Here is a 5,531-nt window from a genome sequence, read left to right on the forward strand (position 1 = left end):
ATTGGGGAAAGTGCGGAATTGGGGATTTCATCTCAGATTATGCATAGAGGGAAAACAACAGTGAGAAAATTAAAGAATGTCAGGTTTAAATACTTGAAATTTATTAAAGAGATTCAATTTCCTCTTGTGCACTTAATATGGTCTCATATTCTGCTCGTATTAATTAGCATTGTTCTTCATATAATCTGGCCATGGAGAATGCTAGTAAGAGGTTTAATGCATTTTTCTTTAACAAAGTTTGTGAAGTTGGGGATTCTGTAATCCACTATCCTGACATCAAAAAACCATGCCAGGATTAGTTGAAAGTGATGGGGTACATTTATCCAAGTTAAGAAAATAAACTTGAAAAAAAAAAACAATTCAGGGGATATAAAGCCAATTATTAGGCATGGATGTAAGTTTTATCCTTCACAGTAATGACTGATATCTGGAGAGGAAGGGTCACGGCTGTTTCAGGCCGCTCAGGACCCCCCACTAGTAAAGTGTCGGCGCCCCCATTCGTATATGCTTTGTTCAAGAATATACGACTGGGGTCTTGTGGCGAACTGAGCGGCATACATCACTTGAACTATGATGTGATATGGGTTCATTATTGGACCGCTGCACCACACAGGGTCAAAGTTGAATACCATGTAAATATTGTGACAGTGTAAACAAAACTATTTTATTTTTATTTTCTTCCTTGACTTCTGCATCTCCCAGAGTCATGGATGTGTGAATATTATTCTAAATCTTGCATTCAGTGTAAATAAAACTATTTTATTTTTTCTTCCTGGACTTCTGCACCTCCAAGAGTCATGGATGTGTGAATATTATTCTTGCATTGCAAGTTTTTATTATTTGACCTTGACCTCTGCATCTCCAGGGGTCAAGGTCACCTAATATGTTGTACTGAAATGTTTGTTGACCTTGGCCTCTGCATCTTACAGGGTCAAGGTCACCAGATATGTTGATGTTGTACTGAAATGTTGTTGTTGAACTGAAATGTTGTTGTTGTTGAACTGAAATGTTGTTGTTGTTGCTGGGCCTACCCGTTGCTTTGGAGGCCCGAAATAATATGTTGTTATATTATTCAGCCGTGCCCAAAAGCGCCAAATAAATAAAAAAAACCATTAAAAAAATTGTTGTTTTATTGCGTCGACCCAAGATAATAGATAATTAAATTCTTGAAAAAAAACCGATTACAATTCTTTATATAAGATAACGCTTTCTAGTTCCTTTCACTGAAAGCTTTTCGAGAATAGTTTGAAGTTTAGTTTAGAATTTCTTCGATATCTGTGATGAACCATCAAGTACTCAATATGTATGCAATCATTTTCTATCTTACCATCAACAATAAAAAAAAAAAATGAGTTGGCCAGTAGTAGTGAAGAAAGGAGTTAATCTAACGATTAATTATTTAACTTACCAGTTATTGGCTGACATAAACCATCCACACAGCGCTCATCAGGAGAACACAAAATCTACAGAAACTTGATATGATAGAACGCACATCGATCATTATCATAAAAATATACAATTTAAAATTTCTGGCAGACAAAATCCGTTTGTGAATAAGACATTTCATCAGACATTAGTTTCTGCACATGTTGACAACAGGATTATAACAAGAAATCATTCAAAATCTATACACTTACCAAATAACATGATGTTTGTTGTCGTTGTCCAAGGACGGTAACAGTGGATCCCAAAAGTAAGGTGACAACCAAGTACCACATCTTTAAGGAAATTCATATGGATGAAAGGACAGACAAAACCTATTTTATTGATAAGTTATTTTAAAATTATTATAGAATTAAAGTGTCCATAAAGTGATAAATACATTACGTTAACCACATCAACATTGTTATGATATGTTTTTCTTTTTATCTACTCACTTGCTATACTGTAAACAGGGAAGTTTTCGCCCGTTTAATCTTTGCCCCTTTCGCCCTCGTTGGAAGTGGGCAAAATTAAAACGGGACGAATTCAAATTTAACAGTATACAATTTTAAACAAAAATCTTTCTGGGAGAATCTAAAACGGGGTAAACTTGTTTCCAAATATGAAAAGGCAAAAATTACACAGGGCGAAAATAACCCTGTATACAGTATTTATACTGTATTTAATCGGTTTAAGATGTCAATCCTTTGTTTTAGATTCCGTGCAGAAATTGATTCCTCACCTTTGATTTACAGTGACACAATTTGATCTATATACGTAATTAGTATTATTTTTCCATATTGTACATATGTTGTGTATGTGAAAAATTTGATCGTCATTTTGCTAATAAAAACAAATTTGATCTAATATGTGTTTACGTTTAATTAATTGAAAATCAATCGTTGCAGAATCTTTCTAAGGAGAATCAAAGAGTTTTTAAAAAGAGAAGCTTTCTAAAATGCGTATCAGAAGGATAGCAAACATTTGAAAAACAGGGTCGGGTGTGACAGGCAATATGCGAGAAATGATACAAATAATCCAGAAAGACTAAGAATTTCAAGAACTGAAATTTCCCCAGTTGAAATAGAGACCTTATATAGACTATTCAAATCCTAAGGTGCAAGATTGATATTTTGTATATATATCTGGATGTATATTGGACGTTGAAGACGATATCAAGTTAATCTCGATAATAAACACCCCATAAAAATGTTTGACCACTGCATTCACCAGACTGTAATATTTAAGCCATTTTATGAGGAGGGATCTCGAAAACAGTGTCTACAATGCCAGGCCCCCAAACCACAAACTTTACTCAAGTAACCTTTTGAAATAATTTTGATGAAGAAACAAAATAGTCACCAAATTTTCAAATTTAAATGTTATGCAAAATTGCAAATTTTAAGCAAAATCGTAAATTTTATTTATATAATGATTTTATTTGGATTGTTATTTGGACTGTTTTACTTCTACAATGCTATTATTTCAGCAAAACTTGCCAACTTGTCTTAAACTTAAGACATCGCCAGTGGAAGTTTCATGATCCCAGGGCCAGCTCGGCTCCTTGCACGTTACTTACGTTAATATCATAAATATCGTTTAAATTATTTCAAAGTTAATTATTATGGTTTTATGTAATTTTACTATATGAAAAATGTGCAGAGATGAGTTTTAATCAGTATTTTCAATTAATTTTATTTAGCAAGGTTTCTAACAACTAAAAAGTAGTCAACTACACAACTGAAAATTAGCAAAAATAGTTAATATATGCTCTTCCCTAAAAATATGTTGATGTTAGTCATTAGTATATTTTAGTAAGTATTATTATACCTCTACTGATTTTTCACTATATAAAAGTAAATCGATATATTTTGCTGATTTCCTGAAAATCACCGTAAATAAACCGATTCCCTGCAAAACAGACTGATTCCCTGCAAAAAAGTACGTTTTTTTGATGAACTGATACACACCTATTCGGAACGCTTGACATTTTCTTTCAACTTACGACAAACTTAAAAATGTTCCGAATAAACTGAATATTCATTAGTGAATCGAAATGCATCGCGAGTCAACTGGTCCCATATCAATCAAAAAGAACCAGTTTACTGGAAGCGAACGACAACAGAAATGGCGTGCTCAATTTTGCGTAATGTTACTTTCGATTTTACTAGGTAAAAACTCGGACAATGAACTGATTTATTGATAAAATGGAATTCCTTTCATGACTGTATTCTGTTTTTGTCGTTTTTTTTTTTTTTTCATTTTTTCATTTTTTTAAACATTGTTACTGAATACAGTGTTGAATATAATTTTTTTCAAATGTCTTGTTTGTATCGGTATAATAAAACAGTTAAAGTATATCATTTCGGGAGCCAGCAAGATTCCAGTTCCCCTCGAGCAAGCCTATTTCCCTCGGCGCAAGCGCCTCGGGAAATAGACTTGCTCTTGGGGAGCTGGAATCTTACTGACTCCCTCAACGATATACTTTAACTGTATACTGATAAAAACTTACCTTAAATTTCTGTAGAAGATTCCAAAATATAATACAATATGAGAAATTCGCAGTCTTTTATGTCTTTTTCAATTAGTAAAAACTAAAACGACCTATGAACTAGATTTGATACATCATTTGTTCCACTTACAGATTGTACGTATTACATAATTGACACGGCGATCTATGGATTTTCCAAATTAATTTGTAAATTCTTGTATTAAATCAAGTACATTATTTTATCATGTGAGATTTAAGGACAATGACGAACTTGGTGCTAAATGTCCCTTCTTCTATCCAGATTTTCAAAAGTTTAGTAGATAATTATATACAGTTGCTTAATTTTACTTATGTTTACTTAACAGTAAAAAACTTTTACGCTTCCTACTGAGTAAAAAACACCACTTTCAATAATCACAAATTTAACAACTAAAAATCAAACTAATACAAAACCACATTTGTATGGACGAAAATATGAATGGAACACAATAGTGTCATTTTTGTGCTTTGGAGTAGCAGTGTAAAAAACATTTTTCTACTCGTAAATGTAGCGTAATGACGTCTTGCTTTGTTTACAATTTCATTGGGCCCTTGTATGATAATGGAAGTAATGACTATTTTTATAAATTTATATACTTTTTCTTTCAAACAACAAACATTACTGTAACAATGACAAATAGCTCTGCTTACAGTGATGAACGCCCAAGCATAAAAAAGTCATGGTTATTCCCATGCTCTTCTTTTCTTATAAATACATCATCATTCACCTAGTTTTGTTTTCGGTTTTTTGTTGTTTTTTTTTTTTTTTTTTTTTTTTTTTTTAGAAATACTTATTTTCTTTTATTTAGCTTTTTATCCGATATAAAAAAAGTGCTTATGATCGAAATTTCTAAAACTTAAACTTTTACCTTGTTTGAAAAAAAGAAGGCACCGTCATATCAAGAAAGTACAGAAAATTTTTTTTTAAAAAATGAAGGAAATAAAACTTTATACCAAGGGATATTTTTAGCATACTTGAAGTATCTTAAGAAGTTTGAAACCTGAGCAACCAATTATAAACCGTTGACGTGACATGTTTTTTCTCTCCTGTGTTCAAGTCTGAAAGCTGCGTCATATGATATGAGATTTATACAGTACGAACAATTTAAGTTTTCTTTAGATTCATCTATTTACTTGAAATGTGAATGAGACAAATTGATGTGAGTCAAATGTCAAACTAAAAAGTAAAAGAAATAGACAAAACTTTGGTGTTTCCTAAATGAAAACAAGAAGAAAACGAAGAGGGGCCAAAAGTCTTCAATCGATAACTCTTTATCAGTTAATATTTTGTAATACATTACTGAAGCAAAGATTTTTATCTCAACAATCTACAACTACATATTATGATTTTTATGTCGTATGGTACATAAATAGGGGCCACAAGGGGCCAGAATGCTAAATCTTTGACGCTTTATATCTCGAAAGGGAGAAATATTTTGATATGTAATATTGAACAAAAGATGTTCAAAATAATGTTCTGAACAATATGCAACCATTCATTTTTCGCTAAACGTCCCCATTAGGAAGTTGAAAGGTTGGCCCCTAAATATTTCTTTTGCAAATACAGTGTAATTCAAAA

The 5,531-nt window shown here is 32.0% G+C and overlaps 1 long non-coding RNA gene across 1 annotated transcript; it reads right to left on the reverse strand.

Annotated features, from left to right (window-relative positions):
* Window positions 1-1,406: 1,406 nt before the first annotated feature.
* Window positions 1,407-3,956, reverse strand: LOC134282226 (uncharacterized). Its single transcript, XR_009995246.1, has 3 exons — window positions 3,935-3,956; window positions 1,638-1,718; window positions 1,407-1,463 (listed from the first exon to the last, which is right to left on the reverse strand). It is a non-coding gene; the product is annotated as an uncharacterized LOC134282226 (long non-coding RNA).
* Window positions 3,957-5,531: the final 1,575 nt, after the last annotated feature.

The sequence above is a fragment of the Saccostrea cucullata genome, unplaced genomic scaffold (genome assembly GCF_032062105.1).
Source record: "Saccostrea cucullata isolate Sc308-1 unplaced genomic scaffold, CSIRO_AGI_Scuc_v1 ctg3858, whole genome shotgun sequence".
NCBI classification, from domain to species: domain Eukaryota; kingdom Metazoa; phylum Mollusca; class Bivalvia; order Ostreida; family Ostreidae; genus Saccostrea; species Saccostrea cuccullata.